Consider the following 11759-nt stretch of genomic DNA (forward strand, 5'->3'; position numbering starts at 1 on the left):
ACGGACAATCGTAGTGTAGGCAGTCTCCTTAGTGGTTCTCTTACATTTTCTAAGTGTCGTGCCAATAAAACGCAGTATTTGGTTACCTTCCTCACAACATTTTCTATCTGTTCCTTCCAATTTAAGTAGTTCGTAATTGTAATACCTAGGCCTTTAGATGAATTTACGGCTTTTAGATTACAATGATTTATCGTGTAACCCAAGTTTAACGAGTTCCTTTTAACACTCATGTGAATGACCTCACACTTATCGTTATTTATTGTCAACTGCCACTTTTCGCACCATTCAGATATCTTTTCTAAATCGTTTTGCAGTTTGTTTTGATCTTCTGATGACTTCATTAATTGTCGATAAACGACAGCGTCATCTGCAAACAACCGAAGACGGCTGCTCGGATTCTCTCCCAAATCGTTTATATAGATAAGGAACAGCACCTTGGGGAATGCCAGAAATCACTTCTCTTTTACTCGATGCCTTTCCGTCAGTTACTACGAACTGTGACCTCTCTGACGGGAAATCACAAATCCAGTCACGTAAATGAGACGATACTCCACAACCACGCAATTTCACTACGAGCCGCTTGTGTGGTACAGTGTCAAAAGCCTTCCGGAAATCCAGAAATACGGAATCGATCTGAAATCCCTTGTCAATAGCACTCAACACTTCGTGTGAATAAAGAGCTAGTTGTGTTTCACAGACGCGATGTTTTCTAAACCCATGTTGACCGTGTGTCAATAGACGTAATTCATAATGTGCGAACACAATATATGTTCCAAAATCCTAGTGCATATGGACGTTAACGATATGGTCCTGTAATTTAGTGGATTACTCCTACTACCTTTCTTAAATATTGGTATGACCTGTGCACTTTCCAGTCTTTGGGTACGGATCTTCCGCCGAACGAACAGTTGTATATGATTGTTAAGTATGGAGCTAATGCATCAACAAAGTCCGAAAGGAACCTAATTGGTATACAGTTGTGAACGTGGGGTTCATCTACTATTCTGTCATTCTGCGCAACGGATTAATCTGAGACGTACCCTTTACACTGTGGCTCCTTCAAGATGCAATTTCCACCCCCACACTATTACAGAAGCAGACAAACGCTCCTAACGTTCTAAAGAGAAATGTCTGAAAAACTTTCAGCAATAAATATCTTCTGGTGTTGTCCACTGTAAGGAAATGACACAAAAATTCACAAAATTCAAAAAATGTGCGCACTTGTTATTTGCATATCGTTTACATGAATTCATACAACATTGACTTTATCTTATCTAGTACGGGTTCGAATGAAGCGTCTTGATGTGCGGAATATGATTGTGAGGGCGGAATATGTAAGCAATGAAGGTCAGGAGATCACGACGTCTTACATACCTCCCTCCTCCTGACAAAAATTTTGTCTGGGGTTTGTCAATGCCGAAGAAAACATTGACAAAGTCAGGCAAAAATTGTTCTTTTAGATTTTCCAATAAACTTTTCTCAGCCGTTCTTAACATTTTTTTTCTAATGATTTCTTTATAGCTATTGTTTCTATTTTTTTTAATTCTACAATTTATGTTTTGTTGTTGGGCAAGTATAGACTTTACAAAGGTTGTTATTCTTTGTAGTTGCCAGTACGTGTGTCTGTTTTTCTTTTTCATTTCCAAAAATTGTTTTTACAATATTAATTTTTCTAAATTCGTTAGTGTACAGTGTATCATGTTTTAATGTGGGTATATTTTTTCTTTAGTTAAGCTTCGCGTAAATGTTCGCAAAAGCTCTGTTGTGTTACTTTGTTTTATTTATTTAGGCATTATACTTTTCTTTATGTTTCCTCTTAATTCTATTCTCGGTATTAATATTACTACCCCAAAAAGGTGTTTTTGAATGTTACTTAAAGAAGAAAATTCCTGCATAAATCCTTTTCTAATTTTACATATAAAAGAAATAAATAGACTTTCCATGAGGTTGTGAGATTATATAACTATACTAACTAAGTTTCTTTATGAAAGGTTTAAGGTATCTATAAATTGTGGACTTTACATACATAATAAAAATAATTACTTATACAAGACAGGAAAAAGGTACTTTTACAAATATATCATTTTCTTAACTCTACATTTGTGTTTTATGAGTTTTTTCCTTTTTTGCTGCGTCAGTTTCTGTGCTCGATGATTCCCACTGAAATACTGGAAGGCGTCGACTCATTTGTATGGGTGTCACAAATCATGAGAGAAGCACTCTAGCATGCGATGTCGGGTCTTACTTGTTCACATTGTCATGATGGAGTGGTACTTTTAACCGATGATGATGACTGTGGTTTACTGCATAAACAGTGATGTCTTGGTACTTCTTTGCTGTCACACCTAGGACGGTATGTCAGTTCGATGATTGTAGTTGACTACCGACGATCGTCACCCAATATTGTGCTTTGACGTCTTGGTACTTCACAACTGGTTTGGTATGGCAATTTAATGATGTGGTAGGGGGAATACTGTTCATTTTGCTGAATCTATTTCTAGATAACGTTGATTGGTACTGCTTAATATTCCGTTTGCCGTTCGCTTGTATTTGTTTGACGATTCAAGGTTTATTTTTGGAGAGGTGGTTGTAGTAGTTGCCATGCCTCAAAGTTCATGGAAAGACGTTTGTAGCAATTTGCTTTGTAGGATAGAAGAGAAAGATATCTTACTGTTTTCTGCCCTTCTTCATCTTGCATCTTCTGTTCTTCTTTCTTGCATTCTTCTGTTCTTCCTGGGCTAGGAATGTGTGAATTTTAGTGTAGGAGTGATATACGATTTGTAGGATCTGACTGCCTTTCCAACTGTTACTTGATGAATTTGTAGATCTTAGTAATTTTTTTGTACCTTAATTGTCGTCTAGTTATATTATGATTCTCCCCACGCTCTTCTGTTGTGTAGCAGTGTCGTGACATATGAAATGTCCGTGCTGCGCGTTGTCCTCCTGAAGTCCAACCTCGTTGCAACCTGCACTTCCAGTGTGGCGTTGGTCTTCATGTTGTTGTTATTGCCCTAAGTGCTTTCTCAACATGTCTGTACCCTCTCCGTCGCTGTCTCGAAGCATCTGGTGTTAAGGGAGCTGGTGATTGGTGTTGGTGGCGATGTCCCTCTGATGCGTAGAAATATTTACAATTTTTGTTTTACATATATTTGTTATTTACAAAAAATCTCTGATTTTATAAAATGCAAAAATTTTCTGATAGTGGCAAAAATTATTGTATATGCATGATTTCTTTTCTTTATTCTAATTATGTCCTACCACTTCTTCATTCCTTTAATTGTTGTGTACCATTTATTGTTTGTGTGCATGTTGTAGTGTACTTGATACTACAAGAGATTGTTAGTGTGTATTGTGTCTCTTTTTCTTTTAATTAATGTGTTATTTTGTTGATTCTTAATTTAACTTTTATTTAGTGGTTAGTATAAGATAAGGTGGACGTTAGTTTGCCCAACCTCTTCCAGGATTTGGTGGCCTAATTTCTACTTCTGGTTTCCCTTTGCTATGTTGTTCTTGTCTTTGTGGACCATAATTTCCTCGGTAATTATTCGCGCCCTGGTCTCGCCAGTTGCTGTTTCTAACATCGTGACCTCTTTCAAAGTATCCTTGACCGTTGGCATTTTGATTCCTAAACCCATATCCGCCGCTGTATAAGTGTCCATTACCGTTCCTACTTCGGTACCAACTATTCTGGTTAACGTTTCTATGCCAATTGTCTGCATTGTGCCACTGTCCTTTCTGTTAAATTACCTGAAATTATTGGTGTTAGGATTACGATTATTATTATTATTCCATATTCTGCCAACAGTCATTGGATCTCGACCAACCGAGCAGCAATGTCGCGATACGATAAACCGCAATCGCGATAGACTACAATCCGACCTTTATCAAAGTCGGAAACGTGATGGTACACATTTCTCCTCCTTACACGAGGCATCACAACAACGTTTCACCAGGCAACGTCGGTCAACTGCTGTTTGTGTATGAGAAATCGGTTGGAAACTTTCCCCATGTCAGCACGTTGCAGGTGTCGCCACCGGCGCCAACCTTGTGTGATTGCTCTGAAAAGCTAATCATTTGCATGTCACAGCATCTCCCTCCTGTCGGTTAAATTTCGCGTCTGTTGCACGTCATCTTTGTGGTGTAGCAATGTTAATGGCCAGTAGTGCATATACTTCTTTTCCCTTCGTAAGTTTGACGTTTATTCTGATTGTGGGGTTTCTCCATTCTGATACTGTTCCTTTCAGTAACTTGTACATTGTTTCGTGTGCTGCAATCATTAATTTATTTTCTGCGCACTAACGCCTAGGTTTCCAAGGAACTCCCCTACTATTTCCTCTATGTTGGCCTTTGTGTTGCAAGATACTATAAACAGCAGAACATCCCCATAGGTGATGCAGCCTTTAGCGTGTATCATATTGTGAAGGTGTTTAAGAGACGTTCTGTGAAAACATCTCAGAACTCTAGTACACAAACAGACGCTAAGGGCAGCCTTTGGTGATGTTTTTCACAGTTTCTTCTTTGAGGCGTTTCAGTTTCACCTGTCTGTTAAGTAATGTCGGAGGATGGTCAGTCTGCCTGCTTGACTCATCTGGACACGCAGGCCACCATAAATTATCGAATGCCTTCTATATCGATCATTATGGTATAGTGTATGAGTTGTCTGAGGTGTTCACAATGGGTATAACGAAACCGTACTGCAGTGGGCTCATACCAACTACCTGTCCGCTATCGCTCTGCCAGTGGCTCAGGAGGTTTAGGAAACACACAGCCACAAGCAACAGCAATAGCTCATTTTTGGCACCCACATTAAGCTAGCAAGGCATGAGACACTGAATGTAGTTGATGGTGGCCATATCCTCCATAAATTACGAATAAATAAATGGAGTGTTATGGATAGTCAGGAGGAAGTTGAAATACCCTTAGAGAACACTCAACGCAAAAAGTTTTTGAAACATGGTTTTAGGAAATGTCAGCGGGGTAAACTAGTTTCTAAAATATAATAAAGTCAGTCTAAACCACGTAAAATATTTTATTTAAAAAAATTGTAACCGGTTTCGGCCAGTGTCTGATCATTCCGCAAAAGTTGCTCTTAACAGCAACAAGAGCAGTTAGAGCTCCCTGTCAACATCTCCAGCAGTGAGCAAGAAGTATGTAACGGTCTGAGGATGATCACATATTGTTCGAAACCGTACGGACTCTTTTTTCTCATATTTTTAATAAAACTCAGGAACTTCCTAGCACATTTTGATCGAATACTGCATGCTGTTAGCGTTTTTTAGTTTCTTGCCAATTTTAAATCCTGTGCTGCTCCATAACGATATTCTGTTGTCGCAGTATGAAACGTATTTGTTTGCACGTTGAGTGCCTTAGGTCTCTGCGCTTCTATCGTTTTAGCGTTTGTCATTCGCCTAGCAACATAAGTGAAATCGTAATGTTTCATTAGAATTATACACTAGTATTACTATGTTTCAGTGGCCCGTCTCCTATATATTTTGAACTAGCCGCTGTAGATTCACTGTCTCCAAGTTTACCATTATTTGTTAGCTTATACTGGTGATAACAGATCCTTCCCGACCTCGAGTCCCCTTGTTCTGTTTGTCTGTGGCATTTTGAAGCCAATAAGACTTGTTTTACTATAATATACAGCCACAAGACCTCTATAATTTACTGTAATTATTTTATTTGTTTCCAGTATTATCTGATTGCAGTGGTTTCCATTGCTAGAGTTGGAAAGAGATCAAGGAAAAGAATATGGGTATGTAGCTTGGTTCAGTATGTTCAAATAAGGTGGCCAGGCTCTTAAGGGCAGAAGTATAGTTTGTTTATATTTTTACATTTTTTATAGTTTTTATATTTCTACATCTTGTCCAGACGTTCTTTCATGACTGCTACGTTAAAGAAGTACGTGAGAGTATGAAAGTGGGCTTCACCTGTATTTATTATTACATACGATGTCAAACTAAAAAGATCACGAAAATTGTTTCACATGTGGTTACATTATTTATCTTTTATGTTCCTAATGGCTCTGTTTTTATGAAGGTAGAAGGTAATCTGTACATTTTCGTATTCACTTTATTCCTCCAAACTGAGTATGACAGCTGTTACAACGGCGTTATTGGAAAAAGTAAATTGCGGTGGTATCTTACGATCCTTATGTAGAGAAAATATAGAAATAACCCTTCCTTCTGTCCCTTCCTAAAATCCGCGTTAATATCCGAGATAACATGGACCACACATAGAGCGTGCCTATCCACCTTTGACTTGGATGCCACGAGATGTCGCTGCACTCACATCGATGCTGCCTGACAACAGTAAACGGCGCGGCTGTGTGCAATGGTACGTAGGCAACCCGCAGAACCGCGCTGCGGCATACAGTTCTGTCTTGCGCTACCAAACAATCGAGCTGCGATTGACAGAAATGAATAGGGGTGCTTCACACAGAGAGCATCCCAGAGCGCGCCCCCCCCCCCTCCCCCCTGTTTTTACTCAAGGTTCTTTATTTATGATAATGTACAGTTAAATCACCAACAGGTTTTACAGCTCCACAAGCATCAGATCCTTCATGCACACATACGAGGGTAATCCCAAAAGTAAGGTCTCCTATTTCTTTATAAGTACATAGACCTGTTTATTTCTACAATCGTTTACATCAGTCTACAGCTTGAACATTTAGCTATTTTTCGACATAGTCATCATTTCTGTCGATGCATTTTTGTAGACACTGTGGCAGTTTCTGTATGCCCATGTCATACCAGCTCGCCGCCATGCTGTTCAGAAAGTTATGAACTCGCGTGATTGTTGCTTGGACTTAGGTGTAAAGCGGTATGCCCAGGTTTCGTCACCCGTGACAGTTGAGTCCAGAAAGTTGTCCTGCTCGGCTGCAAGGCGGTGAAGAAATGCTCGGGAAGCATCAACTCGTTGCCGCATATGGTCCTCAGTCAGCATGCGCGGCACCCATCTTGCGCACACCTTCCGGTAGTTCAATATTTCCGTTAAAATTCTGTGAATGGTGCTTCGGGAAACCTCAGGAACCAAAGTGCAGAGATCATCCAGGGTGATCCGTCGATCTTCACGCATGCTTTGCTCAACCTTCAACACGGTCTCCTCAGAAATTGACCGTCTCTCGCTCCTTTGTTCGTCGTGAATTTCGGTTCGGCCAGCTGCAAACTCTCTACACCACTAACAAACATTTTTGACATCCATGCACGACTCACGATACACTGCCGTCAATTGGTGATGTATTTCAATCGGCGCAGTGCCCTTCGCGTTCAAAACCCAATAACTGCGCACAATTCGCACTTGGCGGTAACATCCAACGGGAGCTCCATTCTCAATGGGTGCCAAGACTGAGCGCCTCAGCGCGACGTGCGCATGTTTACACACAGCGCCTGAAGCACTCTTCATACCAACTGCCACACAAACAGAGTTCTATATTTATAAAAAAAAAATTGCAGACCTTACTTTTGGGATTACCATCGTAAGTATCTTCATCTTGATCCATCGTATAACGTCCACAGGTCCTCAATACAAAAGGCATCGAACAATAAAATACACGCAGTTGTCACGGAAATGCTTCGGGAACTCAAATGGAAGTCCCTGGAGGGAAAACGACATTTTCTTCGTGGAAGACAGTTCAGAAAAATTTGAGACTCGCCATTTGAAGCCGTCTGCAGAAAGATTCCACTTCCTCAAACATACACTGCGCATAATGATCACGAATGCGAGAAATTAGGTCTCACACGGAGGCAATGAGAGAGTCGTTTTTCCCTCGTTCTGTTCGCGAGTGGATCAGAAAAGCGTATGACTAGTAGTGGAACGTGGTACTCTCAATCACGCGCCGTGAATTGATTTGCGGAACATCGACGCACTGTAGATATGAATGTAGACATACTGTTTGTAATGCACCAATTATCGTAGCTATAGTTTTCAAGGTAGTAAGCCATTTAGTTATATGACGTTGCCAACTATTCTTACTTGAACACTATTTTCACGTGTCCTTACATAGTTTTTAATACTCATTTACCTTATTGCATATCAAAGCAAACACGGACTGCCCATAACCACCACTTCAGTACCAGCACTAGATTAAACTAATTTTGCAACAATTAATGACAACCTTCCGAGCAGACTTAAAAGCGCGGAAGAGGATTGGAGGTAAAAGACAAAGTGTTAGAAATTCATATTAAATTAGAAGTTAAGAGTTTGCAGAACCGCTGGCCTAAGTGACTGAGCGGTTCAAGGCGCTTCAGTCCGGAACCACTCGGATGCTACGGTCGCAGGTTCGAATCCTGCCTCGGGCATGGATGTGTGTGATGTCCTTAGGTTAGTTAGGTTTACGTAGTTCTAAGTCTGTGGGACTGATGACCTCAGATGTTAAGTTCCATAGTGCTCAGAGCCATTAGTTTGCAGAAGTGAAGTTCTCGCGCGCACGAACTGTCCTTGAATATGACTACAACCCAAAACATTAATTTTGTTCTTAACAAGTTAAAACCTGTAAGCGGTCTTTTTATTCGGCTTTAACTCTGATTTTATAATGCTTGTGTCTGTAAGCAATGGTTCCTTTGTAATTGTCTCTTTCCGGTTTGTATACAGTATGTAAACTAGGGAATGGCCTTTTTTTTGGTTCATCAGTCTTGAGAGTAGCTGAGGTGAATACCGGGCTGGTCCCCACGCTCCGCCTCAGTTACACGCGTCGCAGACATTTGAAACACGTCCGCATTATTTCACGATTAACGATAGACGCAGACAGTTGGGGTACACTGATTCCGTCCTGGGGGGTAGGGGGTGGCGGCAGGAAGGGCATCCGGCCATCCCTAACACTAACACTGCCAAATCCGTTGTAACCACGCCGACTCTGCGGTCGATGCGGGACTATGGCGTAAGCGAAAGAAAGAAGGAAAGAAAGTCTTGAGACTAGCTGATGCGGTCCACTATGAATTCCTTTCCTGTACCAACCTTTCCATCTCCGAGTAGCACTTTCTAATGTTTTTAAGCTCTGCAACTTACTCTAGTACCATGGAAGTTATTCTCTGACGTCTTAACAGATCTCCTATCATCTTGTGCCTTCTTCGTATATACTATCATCCTGTGCCTTCTTCTTGTCTGTGTTTTCAATTTTTTTTCCTCACCGATTGTGCGGGGAAACTCCTCATTTCTTACTTTATCAGGCCACCCAATTATCAAAGTTATTCTATAGCGCCACATCTGGAAACATTCGATTCACTTCTGTCCTTGTTTCCCTACAATGGGAAACTACCTCACAAAGCTTATGTTCTCGTGGCTCCGTCCGTGATGGGTCATTTTGCTTCCTGGGTAGCAGAATTCATTAATTTCGCCTAGTTCGTGAGCTCCAGTTCCCGCTGTTCTCATTTCTGCTACTTCGCAATACTTTCGTCTTCCTTCGATTTACTCTCAATCCATAACCTATATTCATTAGACGGTTCATGCCATTCAACAGATCCTGCAATTCTTCTTCACTTTCACTGAGAACAGCATTGTCATCGGCAAAACTTATCATTGCTATCCTTGCACTCCTAATTTCAATCCCGCTGTTGAACCGTTCTCTCATTTTTGTCATTGCAGCAGTGGTTGAACAGTAGAGGCGAAAAACTACATCCCTGTCTTCCACACTTTACAGTCCGAGCACTTTGTTTCTGATCTTCCAGTCATGTTGTTCCATCTTGGTTCTTGTACATATAGTTTATTTCCCGTCTTTCCCTTTAGATTATTCATATTTTTCTCAGAATTTCGAATATCCTGCAACACGTGACATTGTCGAACGCTTTTTCCAGGTTGCCAAATCCTACCGACGTCTGTTGATTTTTCTGCAATCTTGCTTCCGTTATCAACCGCAACGTCAAAACTCCGTCTTTGGTGCCTTTACCTTTCCTAAAACCAAACTGATCGTCATCTAACTCATCCTCAATTTTCTTTTCCATTCTTCTGTATATTATTCTCGCCAGTATCTTGGACGCAAGAGCTGTTAAGCAGATTGTGCGATAATTTTCGCGCTTGTCAGCTCTTGCAGTGTTGGGGTGTGGATAATATTTTTCCGAAAGTCATATGGTATATCGACAGACTCGTATATTCTACATGTCAACGTGAGTAGTTGTTTTGTTGCTACATACCGAATGATTTTAGAAATTCCGATCGAATATTACCTATGTCTTCTGCCTTATTTGATTCGTCGAAAGCTCTTTTCAATTCCGATTCTAATACTTGATTCCCTATCTCTTCCACGTCGTCTCCTGTTTTTCCTTACATCACGTCATCAGACAAGTCGTCCTCCTCATAAAGGCCTTCTGTGAACTCTTTCCACCTGTCCGCTCTCTCTCTCAGCAGTTGACGCAGGAATTCCCATTGCATTCTTAATGTTACCGCCCCTGTTTTCCATTTCACCGAAGGTTGTTTTGACTTTTCTATAAACTGAGTCAGTCCTGACAATCGTAACTTTTTCGATTTCTTCACCATTTTTATGGAGCCATTTCGCCTTTGCTGCCCTGCACTTTGATTTACTTCATTCCTAAGTGACTTGTACTTCTGTATTACTGACTTTCCCTAAACATTTTTGTAGTTTCTTCATTCTTCGATAAACTGAAGTATTTACTTTGTAACCCACAGTTTCTCAGCAGTTATCCTCTTTACACCTATGTTTTAGAGATGTCCATTCCTCTTCAGTTGAATTATCTACTGACCTATTCAATATTGCAGTATCTATAGCCTTAGAGAAATTCAGTGATACCTCTTACTTCCTTAGTACTTCGGTATTCCACTTCCTTGCACATTGATTCTTCCTGACCAGTTTCTTAAACCTCAGTCTACTCTTCATCATTGCTAAATTGTGATCGGAATCTATATCTATTCCTGGGTATGACTTACAATCCAGTATCTGATTTCGGAATCTCTGTCTTACCATGATGTAATCTAAGTAGAAACCTCCCTTATCTCCCAGCGTTTTCCATTTATGTCTCGTCCTCTTATGGTTCTTGAACAGAGTATTCGTTGTTACTTGCTGAAATTTATTGCAGAACTCGGGCTTTCTGCTTTCTAATTAGTATACAAAGTTAATACTCTCCTGTAACCATTTCTTCTGCCCTTTACCCTATAACCTCATTCCAGTCCCCCATAACTATTACATTTTCATATCCCTCCTACACTGAATTACCCCTTCAATATGATCACAGATTTTTTCTGTCTCTTCAGCTTATGCTTGCGACGTTGGAGTCTATACCTGAACTGTTAATGTCGGTGTTGGTTTGATGTGGATTCTGATGTGAAGAACCCTATCACTTAACTGTTCACAGTAACTCCCTCTGTGCCCTACCTTCCTAATCGGAGCGAATCCTACAACCGTTGCTTCTGTTGATATTACCTAACGCTCGTCTAACCAGTAATCCTTGTCTTCTTTCCACCTCATTTCACTGACGCTCGCTATATTCAGATTGAGCCTTAACATTCCCCTTTTCAAATTTCCAGCGTCCGTAACATATTCAGACTTCTGACAATCTACGCTCCGAATCGTAGAACGTTATCCATTTGTTGGTTATTCAGTCTTCTTCTCATAGTCACCTCCCCCTCTCCTGAAGATTCGATTGGGGGATAAGCTCGGAATCTTTTGCCATTGGAGTGATCATCATGACACTTCTTAGTTACAGGCAATATATTCTATGGATGTACGTTATGTACCTAATTCAGTGATTTCTATTGCGTTATGCATCCTCATGTCATTGATAACTGCCGAAATCTCGGAGAAGATAGAA

The sequence above is a fragment of the Schistocerca cancellata genome, chromosome 3 (genome assembly GCF_023864275.1).
Source record: "Schistocerca cancellata isolate TAMUIC-IGC-003103 chromosome 3, iqSchCanc2.1, whole genome shotgun sequence".
NCBI classification, from domain to species: domain Eukaryota; kingdom Metazoa; phylum Arthropoda; class Insecta; order Orthoptera; family Acrididae; genus Schistocerca; species Schistocerca cancellata.